This window comes from Canis lupus, chromosome 20, assembly GCF_011100685.1.
Source record: "Canis lupus familiaris isolate Mischka breed German Shepherd chromosome 20, alternate assembly UU_Cfam_GSD_1.0, whole genome shotgun sequence".
Classification (NCBI taxonomy): Eukaryota; Metazoa; Chordata; class Mammalia; order Carnivora; family Canidae; genus Canis; species Canis lupus.
The window spans coordinates 12,642,637-12,665,667 of NC_049241.1; the positions used below are offsets into that span (position 1 = coordinate 12,642,637).

The 23,031-nt window shown below is 43.8% G+C and overlaps 1 pseudogene; it reads right to left on the reverse strand.

Annotated features, from left to right (window-relative positions):
- Positions 1-3,389: 3,389 nt before the first annotated feature.
- Positions 3,390-13,504, reverse strand: LOC100686032 (annotated as a pseudogene).
- Positions 13,505-23,031: the final 9,527 nt, after the last annotated feature.

Sequence of the window (23,031 nt, forward strand, 5' to 3'; positions counted from 1 at the left end):
AAAAGACTTCGCTGATACCAAGAGATGGGTTGGGGGAAGGGGGATGTTCTGTGTAAGAAATGGTTTTTGGTGCCAGGTGACTCATTTTTAAACAACTTCTACATTTGGCAGATGGTGATAATGCCAGCACTTAACGACAGAGCTGAGTAAATCAGGACGGCATGTTTCCACACTTCTCAGATGCTTATTTCTAAACATTATGTAAAAATCATGTCGCTGAGTACCTCTCTCCAATGACTCATGGAGCCTAAGGGAGGCTGCTGCCTCTGGAGTCCATTTTGCCCTCTCGTTGAAATGCTATAATGCACCATGTTGACTGGAACAAGGTAAAGGATCCAGATACTCATTTTCAGATGTTGAAAACATCATGCCACAGGGTATTTACCACAGACATTTTCTGTCTTGATCATTTCTTATATGAATACTGTCATATTGATAAGACCTTCAAGTCTTCATCAAATTTCCATGTATCACAGACACATTAAATTATGAAACCATAGAATCTGTGGGATAGAAGGAACTTATGGTCATTGAGGCTGGGGCCAGAAATAACAAACTTCTGACCAAATATTTTATGTTCCATCTTCCATGGTACAGAGTTGCCACTAAGAAGTGGCTACCCAGGGAAGCAGTACATTACCCAAAGGCCTTTCATTTGTGGAACGTCATGTGACTAGTACTGGCCAATGGAATATGAGCAGAAGTGATGTGTCACTTCTGTATAAGGCAGTTAAGAAGAGGGTCTGCCATTTCTTTTCTTTCCTCTTCCTTCTGGATATAGAGGTCTCCAGGTCTCTAAGAAATGGCAGAGCCATGAGATGAGCCTGGGTCCCTGAATCACCACATGGAGGAAAGTCACCAGGAACACTTTTTATCAGATTGTTATATGAATAACAAAGACATTTCTACTGTATTAAACCACTGAAATTGAGGATTTGGTCATTATAGTAGCTAGCATTTTCCTTAGTAATATAGAGGCCAACTTCCATCTCCCTGTCTAATGTTTTAATTCTCTTTACAACTCATAGGGAGTGAAGTAGGAATATCCAGAAGGAGTATATATAATGTCAAGATGATGGACATCGGTATCAGGCCAACTAGGGCTTGGATTCCATTTTTAATGCTATACTATGTGCTCTTGGTATGTTCAATTAATTTCCCAGGGCCTTGGTTTCCTAATCTGTAAAATGGGCATAATATTAGTACTTAAGTCATAATGTTGTTGAGAGAAGTAAAGGAGCTCATTCTTGTAAGACATAATTATTCAAGAAATGAAGGCTTCTGTTCTTATTGGCATCATCCTACAAGTGATCATCCTACCTATGCCAGTGGTAATATTAAAGAGATCAGTTTGTAAGTTTTTATTGTAATCAGTAAATTTCCAGAGGGCCAGAGAAACTTAGGGTTACAGATGCCTTCCCTAATTAGATGCTAGGACCTTATAAAATTGGTTAGGGGTAGTGGAATTGGAAATATAAGTCCAAGCAGACTTAGGCACCAGGAACCCAGAGACAACAAACATCGAAGTTTCTGGGCACTAATACATCTTAGCAAGGCCCAGGGCCCTTTAGTGTAGAGGAGATGGGAGTTGCTGTTTCCAAGATGTACAGGTGACGTTGTATGGGATGTAAAGACAGAGGGTCTCTAAGCACAGGGCTGTTCTCCAACTGGGCCTCAGGAAATGGGGCTCTCTCTTAAGAATTCTAAGAAAACACCAGAGATGTTCTCAGGTGACCTTGAGAAGAGGAAGCAACAATACCAGGAGAAGGTTTGGGAGGAATACTGCTGAGTACCCAGGAGCAACATGGAGGAGAACAAAGGACAGGGAGAGTAGTTCAAAGTCCACACTCTGAAAGACTCAAGCTTTCTGTCTTCAGTTCCTATACCTGCTTCTTCAGCTCTGCTCTGAATCCTGGGGCCCTCATTCTTTGTCCTTTTAGCAGAAGTCTAGAGCGAAGCCTTTCTGCTGACCCCACTGTCACCTGTGGCCTCAGGGCAGTCCTTGGTTGGGATCAGGAATCTGAAAGAAGACTCTCCCTTCTCTTCCTTTGCCTAGATGCCAAGGGTTGGAAATGCAAAAGCAGATGTTTGGCCCAAAACTACTACAAAGAAATATGAGAACAGCCTGGCTTCTGTCACCCCCCGGGAGTGATGATGAGGAGAGTGATAATTCAGACCATGTCTCTATCCAATTCCAAGATCCCTGGGACCAAGCTATTGAAGCAGACTTCAGGAACCTGGACCCACCACCTGCTTCAGACCTACTCCCTGAAGAAAAAGGAGGAAAGAAAGGGAAAAACAAAAACAGAAGCTCAGGAATCCACAGCAAGTGACACTGCTGGCCTGGGCTAACTTCTCCATCTGCTTTTCTTTTATTCCTGTTTTTGTATTGCTATTGTAATTTATAAACATTTGAGTTTGAACAGATTAATTCTGGTAGGGCTGGGGGGTGGGGGAAGGGGCTCCATAACATGAGGGAAAACCCAGAAAATTTCAGAATAATGTGTTTTCCAGATTCCTGTCTTTATACCAAAATAAAGTATTGACCATCAAGAAAGGAAAAAAGGAAGGGAGGGAGGGAGAGGGAGAAGGAAGGAGGAGTAAAAGAGGGAAAGAAAGAGGAGCTCTTCAGAGTAAATAATACTTTATCTTGTGCTTATCTTATATTCTGGTTTTCAGCACCTGTAAGACTGATGACCTTGAAGAAAATAAGGGTATGAATTAGCACATAAGTGACCATTCCCCCTAGGGCACACATCTGAGCAGCCCATTCCAGCTCTGGACCACTCTATTGAACATTTCCCTTTACACTGAGACAAAATCTCTCTGCCTCTGGTCCTCTCCCCAGTCTTAAATCCACACAGAATAAGTCTAATCTGCTTCCACATGTAGAGGTCCATAGTGAAGGCCTGTCCATGCCAGGACAGAAGGAAAGTGTGGTCTTTGTGGAGGGTTAGTTCTCCTTAGGCAGTTTTCATCTTTGGAGCAGTAATAGGCAACTTTATCCATGCTTTTATTTGAGGGATTCTAAAGGACTCTCAGCCCCAGGTCTTCCCTCTAAACTCCAGTATTGGCCTCTTTCATTGTCACCTTATTCTTCCTTAGTGTCCCTTATATGGACTGTAGTCTAGAGGCAATAACACTCAAGATAGCTAGGTTTGAAGGTGGGGGCATGAGAGGTGAATCAGTTTGTGTTGGAGTGTGGCTAGAAAGCCCTCCAAATACTGGAGTTGTGTATATTCAATCAGCACAGAGCACAGCTATTCCATCACCACCAAGGTCACCCAGCTGGGACAGGACCAGGAAGCCAGGAACACCTCCCTCTACCCACCCTATTCTGACAGAATCCAGCTTTCTCTGATCCTCTCACCTCCATCTATTGTCTTCTTTTCTAGAATGTTGCTTCCAACAACTATGGAGAAAAAAGATTTGAGAGAAGAGAAAAGAGAGGATATATATTTATTCAGGATCTTAAAGTCGGCTTGTTGTTAATTCTCCTCAGATAGAACTTACTCTTCTGATTTCCTCAGCCTTCTACTCATATCTTCTCCAAATGACAAATATTGTTTGCTGATCTGTCGTTCCTCCCTTTTCTTTTCTTACGGTAAAAGCTTTCTGAGTTTCCTCTGATGAGCTAGTCTTCTCAGTCCACATGGTTCATTCAAGACTGACCACACACAGCTCACCATCCCAGAGATGAACTGAAGACCATTAGCTGATCAACCAGAATCATGGTTATTGGCTTTGATGTGGAAACATGACAGCAGCCAGCCCAATGAGAGTCTACACCACAGCTTTTGCTGGAACTATTGGCAAAAAAGATGCTAAGTTTGCTAAGTTAATGGAACATAAACCTGGAGCTGCTGATTGTCATTGTCACCCTCTCCTGAGGAAAGCCCGCTGAGCATGAAGCCAACACAAAGGGGAGAAAGAACAAGAGATAAAGAGAGACAAATTTTGACTTATGGCCATTCAAGTTGAGTATCTCTCTGCATCCAAAAGAATTCTGAGAAATACTTGGTCCCAGTAAGTCTCAAATATTTAGGTCTCAAGACCTGTTTGCACTTTTGAAGTTTATTAATGACTCCAAAGAACATTCACTCATATAAATTATTCATATTGATACTTACCATACTAGAAATCAAAATTAGAGAATTTAAAAAATTCCTACCTAATAAAACAAATAACAAGCCCATTTATGGGCTTTCTATGTTAATAGAAATAACATATTTTGATGAAAAATAACTATATTTTCCAAAATAGTATCATTAGAGAGAAATCTGGCACTGTTTTACATTTTTTCAATTCTTTAACAATGTCAGGCTTACTAGGAGAGAGTTGAATTCTCATACAAGCTTCTACATTAATATATTGCCATATATTGTTTTTGGTTCAAGTGTATGAAGAAAACCCACCTCACAGAGATATGTATCATTGGAAAAGAGAGAGGTATTTTAATAAACTTTTCAGGGAGTTGTGGATATTCTTTTTTGATATCACCTCCAAAATTGACAAGAGGTACTTTCTTTTTTTTTTTTTTTTTTAAGGAGTTTATTTATTTATTTGTGAGAGAGAGGTAAGGGACTGAGAGAGAGAATATCCAAGCTGGCTCCCACTGAGGGCAGAGCCTGACATGGGGCTTAATCTCACTGCCCATGAGATCAGGACCTAAGCCAAAACCAAGAGTCAAATGCTTAATCGACTGAGCCACTCAGGTACTTCAACAAGGGGTGTTTTCTTAGAGATAAGTTAACAATGTGGAATCTGAAACTGTAAAAATGATCTTTTCATATGCATTCTCTAATGTATACTCATCATAGAATGGGAGTGATAAAAGGCAGAATAATACCTTAGAATTAAGAGGAAAATAGTTTTGATTTTGTGAACCTTCTGAAGGGTTTCAGAGACCTCCAAGAGTTCCTGGACTGTACTTTGAGAACTGCTGTTCCATCCTAATCCTCACCAGCTCTGACTCTGTGCATTTTTCTAATGTAAACTTCTAAAAAGACACAGGAACTGATTTAGTTCATTCAGCCACTGTTCAGTAAGAAAATCCCTGTTAGTTATTCAACAAATACTACTGGCTGCTTCCTGTGTTCCAGGCAGCATGCTAGGAGCTGGGAGTACAGAGGTGAGCAAAACAGAGCTGGAGCCTTCTCACATGTTACTAACAGCCTCCTGCGGTGCACAGACATTAATCAAACAATATAGATGTGATATAGCCACATTGTAAACCTGGTGTGCATCATGAAGGAAGCTACCAAGAGTAGCAAGTCAGAGAGAGGTAAGGGATTGGTTCCTGAATGAAGTAACTTTTAGGACATAAAAAGGACAAGTAGTCATTTGCTGGAAAAGTGGAGTAGAGGCATGGGGGTGGGGGGTGATGGTGTAAGAATGTAGCTTGCTTTCAGGTAAAGGAAATAGCATGTGAAATGTCTTAGGGAAGGAGAAGCTGCAGGAAGCCAGAATGGCTGGAAAGGGAAGGTGGAGAAGAACACATTGCAGGAAGAGTCTGGAGAGGTAGACAGATGCCATCTGTTAGAGCACTTGCAAAAGACCATCTTCTCCGCTGCTGGCCCACCTATAGAGCACTGCCTTTGAGTCAGGCACCTGAGACTGGTTTAGTTACTTGGAGCTACAGATGCAGGGTGGTAGCGCTTGGCCAAGGGACTGCTCAGAAGGGATTATGCAAGTCTGGTGAGCATTCCAAGTGGAGTCACAGTGCCCTCGGAAAATCATATTCCACATCTCATTGCTTCACAGTTACCTGACGCACACCCACCCTCCAGTTAGGAAGCCCTGAAGATCTTCTACATTTGCCAGTTCATCCATGCCTGACCTTCAGCAGGCTCACCGTCCCAGGTGGGGCTCTCTCGAGGGGCAGATTCTGAGCTGGAGATTACCAGCAGGCAGTGCTCTCGGAGCCCACACATGGGAAAGGGAACGACGGAAGCAGGAGTAGACCGAGCGAGAACTGACCTGCAAGGCAGTTTCAACAGAGGTCTCAGCCAATCCCATGGGCAGCTCTGAAGATGCACTGGCCCTTCTCAATTGTCCCGAATTGCAGCCACTCCAGAAGGAAGCATGACCTAGGAAGGAAGCATGACAGGACAAGGCTGTTTTCCTCAGTTAACATAATCCCTGACATGGGCTGATGACAGAAGGGTGTCTTCAGCCTGAAGGAAGAACTCTTCTTCCCTGAAGGAAGGCCTGAGTGGTGCGTCACCACACCATGGATCCACTCAGTGAGAATCGTGGTGGTGTTTATGAGGACAGCAGTGGCCAGGACGTCAGGAGGACCGAGTTCTAGGGCTGGCTTTCTCTGGAAAGCCAGAGAAATTTGGCTTTGATTTCTCTGAAATCAGTCACACACAAAAACTTGTAGTTGCTGACCTGGGTCCACTCTATTTGTCTCCCCACTTTATCCAATGTCCTTTCTCTCTCAGCAACCCACTCTGTTTTATTCTCAGCTCTCCAAGTTGCGTGCTACTTTGGCACCCTTGCAGTGCTGGTAGGAATTGTCTCATTGGTGTGCTACACTTCAGTATACGCTCCATGAATGTAGGGACTTTGTGTTGTTTATCTTTGTGTCCTCAGAGCCTGGAACACAGTCCGCATAAAAATATTTGCTGAAAAAAAATCAGTAACTGAGGAGATGCCTGGGTGGCTCGGTGGGTTAGTGTCCAACTCTTGATTTTGGCTCAGGTCGTTCACAGGGTCGCAGGATCAAGATTCCTTCCCTTCCCCTCCTCCCCTTCCCCTCACGCCTCAAATAAATAAAATCTTTAAAAAATTGGTTACTGAGGCCCAGGCAGAGCGGGTGTATGGGTTTGCTGAGGCTGCCATAACAAAGTGTCACAGACTGAGTGGCTTAAACAACAGAAGTGTATTTTCTCACAGTTCTGCGGGCTAGAAGTCTGAAATCAAAGTGCCAGGAGGGTTTGTGCCTTCTGAGGCTTGTTTCCTTGGTTTGCAAATCTCTGTCTTCTCCGTCTTCACATGGTCCTTCCTCTACCCATGTGAGTATCCAGATTTCCTCACCATAGAAGGACACTAGTCATACTGGATTAGGGGCCACCCTCACAATCTCATTTTACCTTAATTATCTCTTGAAAGACCCCCATCTCCAGGTGTAGTTTTGTGCTGAGGTACTGGAGAGTAGGACTTCAATATATACATTTGGGAGGAGGGGTGAATGACACGATGCGACCCATGACAGCAAGGGGATAAAAGGCCATGTTATAGGCTTTTTCTCTTAGAAGCACAACATATCACACTGAAGGAGGGGTAACAGAACACGGACCAGCATGTCATCAGTCCTTATGACACACCAGGTATTATGCTGGTACTTCATAGGCGTTATCTTCTTTCTCCTCACAACCATCTACCGAAGTGGGTAGTTACTCTACTCATTTTCCTGACAGGAAGACAGGGACTCAGAGGTCTTAAGTGCTTGATCAAGGTCACACAGCAGGCAAGTGGAGAAGCTGGAGCTTGAACCTAGATCTCCTGACCCTATGCCTACGGTCTACCATTTCTAGAGAATACCTGCTGTTTGTCCTCACAGCCTCCCAACCCCATGATTTAAATTGCTAACATCCTGCATCAACAGAGCTATAATCAGCTTAATTACATGGTATTTTGTGATGTTCTCTCTAAGTCACCTGTAGGCCTCTCCAAGGAGAAGGGAATCATCTGGGAAAAAAGAACAGAAGCCCAGATGTTGCCCGCATTCAGGGGAGAGAAGCAGGAACAAACAGCTTTTTTTGCTCCCAGCCTTGTCAAGGCTGACGCTTTGGTCCCTTCCCTGAAACTTAAACCAGAATCAGAACTTACTTCATTCTGTTTCATTAGCTTGGAATAGGCCCAAGATAAGGTTAAAAATCAAAGAGTCTGAGAAAACTGCAACCAATTACCCTGAAAAATATGCTAAGCCTGAACAGATTTATTCAATGTTGCTTAGTGGGTGGCTTCACAGGATGGAGGCCAAGATTTATCATCTGCTTGGCTTTGCCTTTGATTATTCATTGACTGGGATGGCTTTCTTACCATAAGCTGATACAGTCTCCCGCCTCAGAGAAAGGGGGGGGATTACAAAACACACATTTACTGATTCACTTCAAACAGAATGTTTTTTTAAGAGAGACAGACCTGTGGTGCTAATGAATATTCTCTGTTTTTCCTTTTGAAGTCACAGCAGGAGATTAATGAAAAATCTAGCAACGAGTAGAAAGGAGCTGATAGAATGTTCTACTAATTCCATTGGGTGTTTAGCCAAACACATATTCTAACCACCTGTTATAAGCCATGCACTGTGTGCTAGCTATTGACCCAGGTTATCTCACTTTGCTAGCAAAAAACCCCACAGGGAAGTGTTGTTATCCCCATTGTACAGATGAGGAAACTGAGTCTTTAGAAATGCATTGTCCAATATGGTGGTCACTAGCCATGGATGATCATTGAAACCTACATTTAGAGTAATTAAAGTTTCTTTTTCAAAGATTTATTCATTTATTCAAGAGAAGGAGAGAATGAGCGGGAAAGGGGGTATAGAGAGAGAGGGAGGGACAGATTCTCAAGCAGACTTCCCCACTCAGCATGGAGCCTGATGTAGGGCTCTGTCTCAAAACCATGAGATCATGAACTGAGCCAAAATCAAGAGCCAGAATCCTAGCCCACTGAGTCACCCAGAGGCCCCCTAAAGTAATTAGTTTTAAAAGTCACAAAAGCCACAGTTCAGGTGCTCAACAGCCATAGGTGGCTGGTGGCTACTGCATTGCACAGCACAGATACAGAACATTTTCACCATCACAGAAACTTTTTCTGGATACACTGCCATAGGATCTAGAGGCAAAAAAAACCCTGCCATTTGCTTAAACAAAGACAAGATTCAAATCCGGCTCTCTCTATTCTGAGTCCAGGTTCTTCCCACTATTGCATCACATCCACAACATCTATGATCTTCCCAGTAGGGAGACCATGAGCTCCCCAGGGGCTGAAATGTTCTTTGGTGATCCCTGGAACTAAAAACTTTTTTTCTGCCCTGAAGGGTGTGTTGGGAAATGCCGAGAAATGGCCAGCAGGTGGTGTGCATGTCCCATGTCTTATAGCTCATACCATCGCAAGGCTGGCACAAGTGCTGGCAAAAGCCAAAAACTTGTTTGTTTTGACAAAGGACTTGTATAGATATTTTCCCCAAAACAGATGTACAAATGGCCAATAAGCATGTGAAAAGATGGTCAACGTCATTAGTCTTTGGAGAAATACAAATCAAAACCACAATGAGGTACCACTTCATACTTATTAGGATGGCTGTATAAAGAAAGAGAGAAAGAGAAAAAGAAGAAAAATAACCAGCAGAAAAATAACATGTGTTGGTAAGTAAGTGAAGAAATTGGAAATCTTGTGCCTTGTTGGAGGAAATGTAAAATAGCACAGCCATTGTGGAAAACAGTGTGGCAGTTCCTCAAAAAAAAATTAAACAAGAATTGCCAAAAGATCTAGCAATTCCACATGTAGGAATATACACAAAGAAATTGAAAGCAGGTGCTTGGAGAGATAATTGTATACCAGTGTTCATGGCACTATTACTTACAATAGCCAAAAGGTAAAAAGAACTCAAATGTCATCAATGGATGAATGGATAAATAAAATGTGATATATCCATACAATGAAGTATTATTTGAGGGCACCTGGGTGGCTCAGAGAGTTGAGCATCTGACTCTTGATTTCAGCTCTGGTCATGATCTCAGGGTCGTGGTGTGTGCATGCGTGCTCTCTCTCTGTCTAAAACAAAACAAAACAAAACAAACGCCACTATTTGGACTTTAAAAGGAATAAAATTCTGATACCTGCTACAATATGGATAAATCTTGAAAACATGCTAAGTGAAATAAACGAGGTAGAGTAGGATTAATATTATGTGATTCCTTTTATATGAGGTACCTAGAGTGGTCAAATTCATAGAAAGTAGAATATCAGTTATCAGGCTATGGGGAAGAGATAGTGAGGAGTTAATGTTTAATGGGTACAAGAGTTTCAGTTTGTGAAGATGAAAAATTCTTGTAGACAAATAATAGCCTGTGAATATAGTTAATGCCACTGAGTTGTACACCTAGAAATGGTCAAAATGGTAAATTTTACATTATGTTTATCTACCCACAATGAAATTTTTTAAAAAAATAGAACAAGGAAGGGGTGCCCGGGTGGCTTAGTAGGTTAAGCGTCTGCTTTCTGCTCAGGTCATGATCCCAGGGTCCTGGGATCGAGCCCGGCATCAGGTTCTCTGCTCTGCATCCAGGAGTCTGCTTCTCCCTCCCCCCAACCCCCACCCCTTGGCTTGTGCTCTCTCTTGATTTGTCTCTCTCTCAAATAAATAAGTAAAATCTTAAAAACAAACAAACGAGGATAAAGAACCTTTCCTCTTGCAGTTTTGTAGGTGGAGTTTGGCTACTAGGTAGGGAGAGTTCTACAGAGGTATAGAAAAAAGGGAAGGGCCAGAACCTCAGTGCCATGCCTGGCTCGTCCCACATTAAGCACTGTTGAACCATGTAGTGCCTGCCGGAGGCAGAAAGAAAGATGGTCTAGACATTAGTCTAGCATCCGTACCTCTATCTTTGATGGCCAAGTCCAACCTTGCTTGCGAAGATACCTTCTTTTCTCAAGATGTGGGACTTTTAGGAACTTAAAAGATAAGTGGTACAACAGATACCCATTGCCCATCTCCAGAAATGCTGATGTGAACAGTAAGACATGGCCTTTAAGAATTACTTAAAGGGTGGGTGCCTGAGTGGCTCAGTTAGTTAAGCATCTGACTTTGATTCAGGTCATGATCCCAGGGTCCTGGGATTGAACCCTATATTGGGCTCCTGGCTCAGCAGCGAGTTTGCTTCTTTCTCTCCTTCTGCCTCTGCCACTTCCCACGCTCATGCTCTCTCACTCCCTCTCTCTAAAATAAATAAATAAAATCTTAAAAAAAAAAAAAGGAATTATCCTGTTTACCCCCTCCCATGATTAACAGGCATGAAAGTTAGTACTGCTCTACACCTAGGCCTACCTGTTTTATTTTACAGGGGTCCCCATCATAAATGATGCATATTTTCTTCTCCAACCCCCTCGCCAAGATCCAGTCTGAGATTCACGTGTCCCAGAATGTTGTGACAAAGGCTCTCCCAGCCCTGGTAATTGTTATTGCTGTGAGGTGTGGTTCAGGACAGGGAGGGGTTGGGAGGGCCAGGGAGGCTCTGGCTAGGGTCCCACTTTCAATAACAGAAACAGAGGGCTGTTTCTCAGAAAGCTGCTCTTGTTCATACTCCTTATTTGAGCCCTTGAAAGCTTCCACATCGAGAAGCACCTGCAGAGGATTTTGATCATGGTTGTTCTTGTCTTATTAGAACCCGTGGTCCTCCAGCCCATACTAGCATCCACGGATCCCAGAGCAAGACCATAGGAAGCAAGGAAGTTTCCTCTCCAGTATCACCATTTTGGCCCAACCTGGGCCTTCTGGAGCTCGTCCCACTTATGGGCCATCTGCCTCTGTGTGTCATCCTTTATGGTGATAAACAGATTGAGCATAAGCAATGTGGCGATGATGGCAAAGGCAAAGTAGCTGATGCCAAATGTGAAGAGCAAGTTCACTTCATAGTTGGCAGGCTTTCAATGATGGTGAGGAAAAGCTGAAGGGTGTTGAAGAGTGCCACAGGGTAGTCATGGACTTGTCCCAGATTGGCTGGGTACTCTGTCTGGAATATGACATAGAATGCTGAGGCAAATACCAAAATAATGAGGCTATCAGCTGGCAGAAAGGCTTCAGGTCTCCAAAAATCATCTTCTGGGAGTGTCTGGCTGGTTCAGCCAATAGAACATGCAACTCTTGACCTCTGGGTTATGAGTTCAAGTCCCATGTTGGGCGTAGATATTACTTTAAAAAATAAAATAAAACCATAAATTGTTTTCTGGATCATGATAATGAAAAGATAGAGAGCATCTGGAATCCTCCAGCGAAGTACATAACACTGCACCAGCCCAGCACCAGGGCAACGGACACAGGCACTATCTCTCCATTCATGTTGGAGAACCACATCCTCATGTTCACCAGCACCAGGCAGGCCTAGGTGATGATAATGACATGGAACGGCCCTCAGAGGACAGTCTGTCCTAAATAGCAAGAGGCACCAACACTGAAGATGCCCAGGATCTCTAGGAGTAGGATGACCACAGTTTCAATGAGGATCACCAACTCCCTCACCAGCCAGATTTTATCCTGGTGAGCCACACAGGTCTCCTGTAGTGGTTTCTGTTGGAAAATGGTGTTATCTCAGGACTCTGAGGGGACAGTAGATGCAGCAGATCGTATAGAGTGGGTACAAGGCACCTGAAACGCAGAAGTACCACTGCCCACGTTTCTTCCACCTGAAGCTCACAACCTGCTTCACTGAGGTCTGTTCCAGGATCTGATGAGCCTCCTCCTTCCTGAGGGAGACCATGAGCTCTAAAAAGGACACGTCCTCACCCCAGGAGTTGAACTCTGTGAGGTCATAGAGACTGGAGGTCAGTAGCCAATTCCACTGGATGTGCTTCCGCTTCTGCATCAGGTGCTGGAACATCACAGTGTTGCCCTCCACTCCAGCCAGCTTGAAGGGGGTGAGACCCTGGTGATGCGGCATGCTTGAGGTCCCGGGCCTGCAGGTGGTCACTGCACCCATCGTAGGACAGCAGCAGTTTGTACATCTGGCAGGTAAAGGTTTTGTTGGGCTGGAGGATGAGGATGTGCAAGATAGTGTTTCCCAGGGGGTCTTGGGCCCAGGTGGTGGTTCCATGCTCAATGAGTAGCCTCATGATCTCCTCACTGCTCACAGGCAGCAAAGGACAAAAGGGTGCTCCCCAAAGTAGATAATGTTGCAGGGGCTTTAGTGGAAAGCTGTGCCTGTAGCTCTTGCAGAGATGTTGGCCCTGTGGGCAAGCAGGGCTCACACCAAGTTCACATTCTGGTTCATGATAGCTACGTGTAGAGCAGTCTGACCTACAGATGGCTCACCCATGGTGGGCTTCTTGACCAGCTCCAGGGCAGCTTCCATCAGCACCATGGCTGCCTCAAGATTGTCCCAGAGGACTGCTGTAGGCAATGTCATCTCTCCCAGGACTCCTCCTGTACAAAGTTGCAGGTTCATTCCAGTCGAAGTTTCTTTGGGAAACATAGGTTATTTTCCTTGGCTGCCTGAATCTTCTTTTGTTGCAAGATACAGGATCTTGTCCAGAAAGCGCCCCCCAGTCCTGCTCTCTGACCAGCCCAGGAAGCCAGGAGTCTCTGGAGTTGGATCCAGGGCCCATTTGCCTTGGACGGTGGAGCCCCAATGTCTTCTCCTTTCAGGCACTGGTAGGTTATGGAAATGCGGTTTCCATATCTAGGACTATGCAGCCACTGAGGAAGAGGCAGGGTCTGTTTGGGGTTGGAACTGAGAGTATCTCTTCCATGTGACTTGTATATGCAGCTTACAGTTTGCATCTTTGGGGTGTGTGTGCATGTGTGTGTGTGTTTATGTGTGTGTGCACGCGCGCATCGGTGACCATACACTCACTTTGTTGCAAGAAATAGCCTATAGATACCATTGGAATTGTTCACTCTTTCTCTTTCTCCCCTTCCTACTTCCTTTCTTTACGTTCTTTTTCTTATCGCTTAGAAACTTTGCAATAAAGATGTTTACAAATTGGAAAATACAGACAGCTATCTTCCGATGTCAACTCCCTTGGCTTTAGATATATCTGAATATGGATAATTCTGAAATGTACATCTCCGGACAGACCCATCCCTGAACCTGCCTACTTAATACCACACTCTAGCAACAAAGGGGCATTTCGCAATGAATTTGACCAAAAAGGAATTCTCATTTCCCTGACCCTTCTGCCTCCCAAACTTGTTCTTTGCTGCCTTCCCTATTTCTATAAATAGCACCATCACCCACACGGTTATTCAGGCCCAAACCCTAGGCGTCGGTCCTTTAGTGATCCCTTTCTCGCATGCACGCACACATACACACGCACGTTACATGACTCCGTCAGCATATCCTGGAGGTTCTACCTCAGAAAGAGATCCTGAATCCATCTATTTTTCTCCATCTCCACAGCACTTCCTCCATCTGAGCTGTCACTCTCTTTCGCCTGGGCAGCTGCAATGGCTTTTAACTGGTCTCTATGCTCTGACCTTTGTCCTTCTCTAAAACTGAATCAGAACAAGTCATTCCCTTTAGAATAAGATTCAAACTCTTAGAGTTCTTGTAGGCCTACAAGACCCTTCGAGGTCTGGCCCCTGCTTATCTGTCCGATCTCACCTTCTAGGACTCTCCTGGTTGGTCACTGATCATTCCTCATGGGGCTTCTCAAGTATGCCAAGCCCATTCCTACCTCACGCCCTTTGCATGTTCTCTGGTCTTGATTCAGGGGTTATCAGCACAGAGAGGCCTTTCCTGATGATTCTAAAGTGGCCTTCTCCTTCCAGTCTCTAAACTATCAGGCTATTTCTATCTTTCAGAAAAATCACCTCAGTTGCAAACAACACAGATGCTTTTTCCTTACTTGTTTCCTGGTTTGGTGTTGGTCTCCCACACTAGACCATAAACTCTTCTTTGCACTGGAATTTGAACTCAAATCTAACCAACTCCAATGTTCCAGTACATTTCAAAAGAGAAGGAAAAATGCATCCATAAGAACTCAAATATATGAAAGCATATTTTCCATTAAAATCACCCTCTTGTCTTCCTACATTCAAAACCCTGAATTCTTGCTCTGAATTTTCTTCAGAACCAAGCTACTCAAACGCTTGATCACAACATGGTTCTAAATAGGCTGTGATACAGGAAATGGAGAAGACCACATTTTAGAATAATATTGGTATAACCCCATTCTTCAAATTAAAGGCATATGGGAAAATATCGCTCATTCTCCATGAACATAACCCCCTCACATACACCTACACATACACCTACACCTACACATATACATACACATACACCTTCTATGGATATGTCTAAAGTCTGGAAAGCGGGGATCCCTGGGTGGCTCAGCAGTTTGGCGCCGGCCTTTGGCCCAGGGCGCGATCCTGTAGTCCCGGGATCGAGTCCCACGTCGGGCTCTTGGCATGGAGCCTGCTTCTCCCTCCTCCGGTGTCTGCCTCTCTCTCTCTCTCTCTCTCTCTCTCTCTCTGTCTATCATAAATAAATAAATAAATAAATAAATAAATAAATAAATAAATAAATCCTTTAAAAATAATAAAAATAAAGTCTGGAAATAGACTCACTAAATTGTTAACAGTGTGATGAGGAGAAATTTCCTCCTAATAGTTACCTCTGGGAAATGGGATTTCCAAGAGAAGGGAGAGGGAGGAGAGGGCTAATTTTCAACTGGAATGCACCAAATGTGGGCTTATCCACTGGTCACAGCCAGTGTTCATTCTTATCGGGCTGTGCTCTTGCCATACCATCTTTTAAATGTTTTCACTGACACCCAGAGGTTTTACTTTGTTATACTACACACTGCCATATCACTTAAATTCAGTACAATACACAAGCATTTATTCAATTCTCTTACCCCAAGCTTACATCCTGTATTTGACAATATCCAGTCCAACCTAATACTGGGGATCTACTGTGTGCCCCATACTAAATACTGTGGAGGGGCAAAGATGGATAAAACACAATCCCTGCTCCCAAACCTCACAATCTACGACCAAGGATATCATCATCCAGCCTGATCACTGACCTTGGCCTCAACAATTTGTTCTCAAAAGCTGTTGGCTCTAAAAAAACAAAACAAAATCTTTTCCAATAAGCAAAACCAAAGAAAATTCTCGAGGGGTGGGATGAATAAAATCCTGCCTGCCTCTGGAGAGAGTTCCAAGAAAATACCAAAAGTCTTTGGAGAAAAAAATAGCAATAAAAAAAAAATCCTTGGTCAAAAAGCCTTGGATGGGACTATTACTTATCTGGTGTATAAATTTTGGCTCCAAAAAAAAAAAGTCATTCTCATTTCCTTAAAACTGGAGTTTTTGCTCTATCACAACTCCTTTTTCTTAAAACAAATATTCTTGTTGGCTTTACATTGCCTTTACTACACTGAACTGAAATTCATAGAGAGTATAATCTACCTACAAAACGTGTCTAAAAAACAATTTATTGCTCTAAATGTCATGTAAGGAAGAAATAAAAGATATGATTTACAGTACAATATGCATTTCAATATGAAAGTGCTCAGATGATTCAAGAAGACAATGATATTTATCCTTACTTTTAATGAATACATCCAGAATTCGAAAAGTGAGACAATACTCAACAGAAAGTTGTTGACCACTTTGCTTTATATCTGCTATTTCCAAATAAGGGCTAAATAGGCACACATAAAATTTCCACAAATGAAACTGCTATAAGTAAAGACTGATGCAATTGTGTGGCACTAGTGATTCAGATCCCAAGTATGGTACTGCCATTAATGACATCATTTTCCAAAATGGCAGACAGCTCTTAGTAAAGTGATAGGGCTTGTTTTCATTTATGCAGAAGTATCATTCCCGGGAAGTTTGGTGGCTATTAAAACCATACTGATATTTATGTTTATGTGGGGAAAAAAGAAGGAAGATCTATGGTAAGGTCATAAAAAATAAGTTCTCACCTGTGTAAATGTATGGTGGGACATTTACATTTTTTTAAGAATTTCATTATTTATTTGAGAGAGAGCACAAGTGGGGAGTCTGCTTCTTCCTACTGAGAAGGGAGCCCCATGCATGGCTCAATCCCAGGACCCCAAGATCATGACCTAAGCGAAAGGCCGATGCTTAACTGACAGTTACCGAGCTGTCCCATGGTGGCACATTTCAAATCTTCAGGGGACACAAGACAACTCTTGCCCCACAGGCTTGCCTCACAGTGGCCTGCAAAACCAGTAGGACATGCTACTTCCCCATCTCCACTTCCACACCCGTGCAATCCCTATGAAAACCAAAGTGCCCTCACAAGGAAATATCCCCTGAGGATGGGTACTGCCCCCTTCGAGAAGCACTTCCTTGAAGTCACAGCTCTTAGGAGAACTTCAGGTTTCTCAGACATTTGGGGGGAGTTACTGCAATGCCTAGTCTGTGCTCTACCACTCAGCTGGGAATCCAAGGGGTAGCAGCAGAAGAAATGATATTACCTCCAGAAAAGAAAAATCTTGCCCCTTTGATAGGCTTAACCTCAGACAGTTGGTAAAACTCCAACTCCAAAGAGCATATAGTTCTGGGGAAATACATAGGGACAGCAGGAAACTAGGCCAACAGATGACACGACCAGAAAAGCCCTGTAAGAAACAATAGGACAGTAAGAACAGGAAGGTGAGCTGTAGACACAGGAAAACATGGGGGTGTACAGCAGGATTCCACCTACAAGACACGGCCCCAGTTGCTGAAGAATCATAGTATAAAGACACTTCTAGAAATTCGCAGGAGAGAGAGAGAGAGACAAGTAGAGAGGATAAAGGGTATTGGTTAAGAATTTGGGCCATAGGATTAAGAAAGGTTCAAATCCCAGCCCCTCCACTGATAAGTGTGACTCTGGGCCAGTTGTATTATTTCTCTTTGATTCAGTCTCCTCATCGGTAAAATGGGCACTAACAACAGTTCTTATCACATGGGGTTGTTCTGAGGATGAGATGACATCACAGGTAAGATGCTCAGCATGGTGCCTGGGGGGCCTGTAAGCTGCTCAAACGTAGGACTGTCTGGTTTTGTTCCCCTTTATCCCCTGGAGTACTTGATGCTAAGCAGGCACAAATCAACACTAGTTGAATGAAATGACTGGGAAGGCCTTGTAAAAGGTACCATTCTCACTCTCAAGTATGATATAGAGAAAAGTAACAGGATACTGGAGCCAGGGTAGGAAGTGGGGACTTGGTTTCTATCCTGGGACACAAGATTACAGGCAGTACCATTCACAAGAGGAAGCCAGAAGAGCCTAGTAACTGAACCAATGCTCCTGACACCTCTGAGTGAGGATGGCACTGGTCTCAGTGGCTGGGGGTCATTGAGCTCCCGGGAGAAAGCAGTGCAGGCCCACCATGGTGGGAAGAGAACCAAGGGGCCAGACGGCACTAGGCACCATGTGCACTAGGAGGAGGCCTCGGCCAGACACAGAGGAGCACTCTGCTGGCCTGCAGACGTGTGGCCCCACAACAGGAAGGGTGGGCCTGCCTTCTCCCCTCTAGGAACTGGACATATCAAAACTAAACGAGGACCATACAAAGTAAGAGGAAAGTAGGCCAGCCCAGGCTCCTTCCCCCTACCAGCTCCATATCACGTCACTCTTCCCTTTGTGTTCTGAGCTCCAGCCACACTGGCCATTTCCTTGTTTCTCGAAAATGCTAAGCTTCCCCACCCACATCCCCACCACCCACTCTTTGCTAGGTTAATTTCTACTCACCCTTCAGATCTTGGTTCAAACATCACTTCCTCAGAGAGGCTGTCCCTGAACTCCCAGGCTGGGTGCGGGGCTCTCCACACTCCTGAGGGTAGATGCTATATGGAGTCCATTACCCCATATCCTCTGGTAGGTAGCCCAGTGCCTGGTACATGGTTAGCCCTTAGGAGATGTCAGTGGAAAATAAATTGGATGGGAAGAGGGAAGAAGCCCCAAACCTCAGAGCAGGGTTCTTGGGTTTGTCCTAAAAGGTAATCAGATCCATAACTCCATTCCACTAGACTAACTCCACTCTTGAAAAAACGAGGCCACCAACATTCCTGATTGAATATTCATTTTGCAATAACTTCTCACCCTATTTCAAGCCCTAGCTCACAGTGAAGATTTATGTCATCCTCTCCTCTCAGACGCAAATGGCTGTGGTAGCAAATACTTTGATTTATTTCCCTCTCCTCCCCTCTGTCCAGCAAGATGCCATGAGTGATGTTGGGTGTACCATCCCTTTGATCTTGCTGGTGAGAAAATATATTTGGTACGAGATCCCAGGCAGAAATGAAATCTGAAAAATAGATTTCTCTCTACTTCCTTATAGCTTCTGCTATCCCACACCACCACACAAACAAACCCCTGCTAAGCTGAAATCCACCAAGCAAGACACCTGAGCACCATTTTCTGGCTCATGGGCAAGAAATCAGTTTATTTCCAGGGATTTTGTCATTGGTTTTTCTCCTGAATCATCACTGTGGGGAAGCTTAGATCCTGGTAGATGCTTTCAGGGTGCAAGCAGAGAACAGTTGGTCCTAGAAGTCCAGCTCTTGTTGAAGGCACAGAAATGGCACTCTGCCAGCATTTGGCTTCTGATAGCATTTGGCTTCTGATTATCACCTCTAGGCACTGAGCTCCCATTCTGAGCCAGCAACTATGCTATTGCATGCTTCACTTACATGATCCTCTCTAATTCTCCCAACGGCTCAATGGGAACAGATATTTTTCTTATTTCCATTTTACAGATGAGGACAACTGAGGCAAGTTGAAGTAACTTCCCAGACCCATGTGACCAGCAAGAGATGACAGTAGGTGTCAAATTAAGGTCTCTTTGCCCCTGCAGATTGTTCTCTTAAATCCCACACTTTGTGGCAAGAATAATTTCTACATATACTTATAAATGCTAAAAAAAAAATGCTACCTATTGAGTACTTTGATGGTTAAATGAGTTAATGGAGTAACAGTAGCAACAATACCAATGAGAATCATCGTAGCTAAGTGTTCAATGAATGTTACTTGTTGTTGTTGTTGTTGTCGTTATATTATTAGCCCTGTTTAAAAATATCATCTTAAAGGAGGGAGAGGCCATCCCTCTCAAGACTCTTCTAATCTTTGGCTTCTGCCCGGGGTCTGGTCACAGAGACAGGTGTGTGTGTGACTGGGCCGTCTGTCAATTGAGGTGGCCACAACCCAGTTGCTTGGTTCCCCCTGGGTCAAGGGTATACCATCACATGAGCCCCAGAAGCACCCAAGTGGGATTTGAGATGCACCCATGAAGGTGACAAACCCCAGCTTCTATTACTAGTTCCTAGAACTAGGCTGTTTCCCCACGTAGAGTCCTGTTATGATTCATATGGAGTGAGAGCTGAATGACAAGTTCAAGTCTTTCTTTTTTTAAATATGCTGACCTGAAGAGACCTTGGAAAAGTGGATAGGGCATGTTTAATAGTAGAAGACTCCTTTAGAAAACCTGGAGTAATTTCAAAGAGAAAAAAAGTATATATGTATATATCTCAAAACCAGCTTATAATGACAAACATAATCCTTTCTTTCATGATTTTTAAAATGTGGCAATTCTCTATTATAAAGAATCTGATTATCCAGGCAGTAGTTCACTGAGGAAAGGGGATGCTGGGATCAGCAGTTCATGTACAGGAGGAGGCAATTCACACATAGAGGGAACTCTGGGTGGGGGCCATTCAGACCTGGGTTCAAATCCTGACTTCACTACTTATTAACTATAAAACTTGAGGCAAGCTTTTTGTAATTTTTCTGAACTGATATTAGGATAGTCATGTCCATGTCCACCAGGTAGACTTCTCATGGGAGTTTAAAAAAATCAAGTACTTCAACTGAACAGGGGAAGTAAGGCATAACAGTGAGGGCCATTAAATCTGCAATCAGATGTGAGATAAAATCCCAGTTCAACCACCTCCTTATGATTTTAGATGGGTGGCTTAGCTTCCTTGAGCTTTATCCATGACAGAGCCACCTACTTCCAAGGGTCGGAGTAAGGATTATGTGTGATAGTATAAGCAATGCCCTTAACTTGGTGCCTGGCACTTTAGGGAGGTCTCCAAAAAAGGTACTGCCACCTCTTAGGTGTGGACAGGATCATACCCTGGGCTTCTTTATGCTCTGGTCAGAGGTTTGAAGTGAACTGCCCAGGCAGGAGTTAGGCAGCAATTGAAGATAGGCTATGAGGTCCAGCGTGGAAGAAAGTACAGCATGTTGGTGGACGCTTCTCTGCTCTACCCCAGAGCCCTCCTAAGACCTGATTGCCCAATTTTTCCACCCCACCAACTGTATTCTTAAGTTTGGGCTCTTAGGACATTTATCAGTGTGCAAATGCTGAGGGAAGAGCTGAATTTTAAATTGATGCCAATATTTCTTATGGAGATGAGGCTAATAAAAAATTTGGTGGCGTGAGAGTCATAAGACATTTTGCCTCAACCCTACAATAATGGAGAGTTGCTTCAAAGACCACTTGGCCACACTCCTTTTCTAGGTAAATTTAGTCCTGGATATAGTTGCAGATTAGCACACCTGCTCTTTTTTCCTTGCCACAAAGTAGGCACTCTTCCTAGTTAAAAAGGGATCTTTGGTTGATGTCAGTAAGGAGTTCAGTGAGTAGCCAATTGGATCATGGAAATCCTATTTGTACCAAGACTGACGGTTGATGAACTTCTTCTGCCCTCCCCAAAGGACTTCTTAAAAAATTAATTCTGACGTTCTACTCTGTGATTGAACTTGATGGATAAATAGGTGGGCTATATAGTAAGTAGGTACTTTGGAATCTGATGTATACCTAATGCCACATTTCTGATCTGCAAAACCGGACAAGAAAGCCTGCCTTGTAAGTTTAATGTGAAGATTCAGAATGGTTTTCCCTCTTACCTCTTCACACTCAGCTCTCCCTCCCTAGAGCCTGGGGCAGCAGACAGTTTTCTGCTCAGCTGCCATCCTGTACTCCTTCTATCTCAGAAGCAGGATCCTGGTTGGGTTCCCTCTCCTTTAAGTAACCATGTTCTTTATTTGGGGGGAGAGGAGGACTGGCCCCTGAGGCAGTCCTAGGGAATGAATCTTGTTTCATTCAAGCCTGTCCCGGCAGTCCTGATCCTCCTGCCAAGCAGGTAGTTCAGACAAGAGCACGGGATATAGGTCTGGTCAATGAAATGGGGGACAATCTGCTCAGGAGACTCTGGGAAGGCTTTAGTTGTTTTTAAAAAGGGATACAAGACAGGTGTGTCTCCCTTTCTATCTCCGAGTGTTGTCATCTGAATGCAAGAACTGAAAGAAGGCAGTCATCTTCAGACCATGAGGAGAGCCATCCTACAAGGTTAAGGCAACAGAGAATAGCTGGGCAGAAAGCACACGGAACATGGGTGTTGGATGACAGTGTCTAGTCAGTGAGTGAATCAAGCCAGTGACTCCTTGATATTCGGGCTCCTTGTTATATCAAATAATAAACCTCCTCGTTGTTTTAGCTACTTGTGGGCAGTTGTTGGCAATCAAAGGTGTCCTCCATGGTGGTTGTCAGGGCTGTTTGGAATTATTTGCATTCTTTCTTTCTAGGCACATGGTAAGTTTGCACTTTCCCACCTCCTTTGACATAAGATATGAATATTTGGCTTGCTTTTGTCAATGAAATGCGAGTGGAAATGCTGTGTATCATCTCCGGGCAGAGGCTTGTATGTGCCAGCATGATTTTCTGCTCTTTTGCCCTGCCTCGGCTATCCACAAAATAAGGATGGAGTGTCCACCAATTTGGGTTCCCCGGGGACTATGATAAACAGAGGCTCCTGCAGTGAACATTACACACATAGCAAGAGCAAGAAATTGACTTGATTGGGTTAAGCAGTGAGATTGGGGAGTAGTTGTTGCTGCCTCCCAATCTAGGCTTTCCTGACTGATACAAACTGATACATTAGAATAAAAGAATAGAGACTCGGATAGAGAAGGTAAAAGGAGGTAGAGATTTACCAATAGAAGGTTAACCTTTGTGCTGTGAAGTCTGAATCGTTTCTAAATAATTCATTCTAAGACCAGACTGTTGTACAGAATTCTTATCCCCTGCCCACATTGCTTTTAAGAATCAGGCCCCATTCCTCAGTGGAACTAGACAGAGAAGCCACACGAGAGATTAAATGAAAGAAAGGGCTAGACCCCGGGTGGAAGCATAGGAGACATGACACTGGATGGATGCAGGGAGGCTGGGAGATGGAGATAAGGAAAGGAAAGTTTCAGGGAGGTCCCACTGAGCTCCTAGAGTGTTGAGATCCAAGGCCTACTCAAGCGGTTAGACATGGATTGACCAGAGCAGAGACTT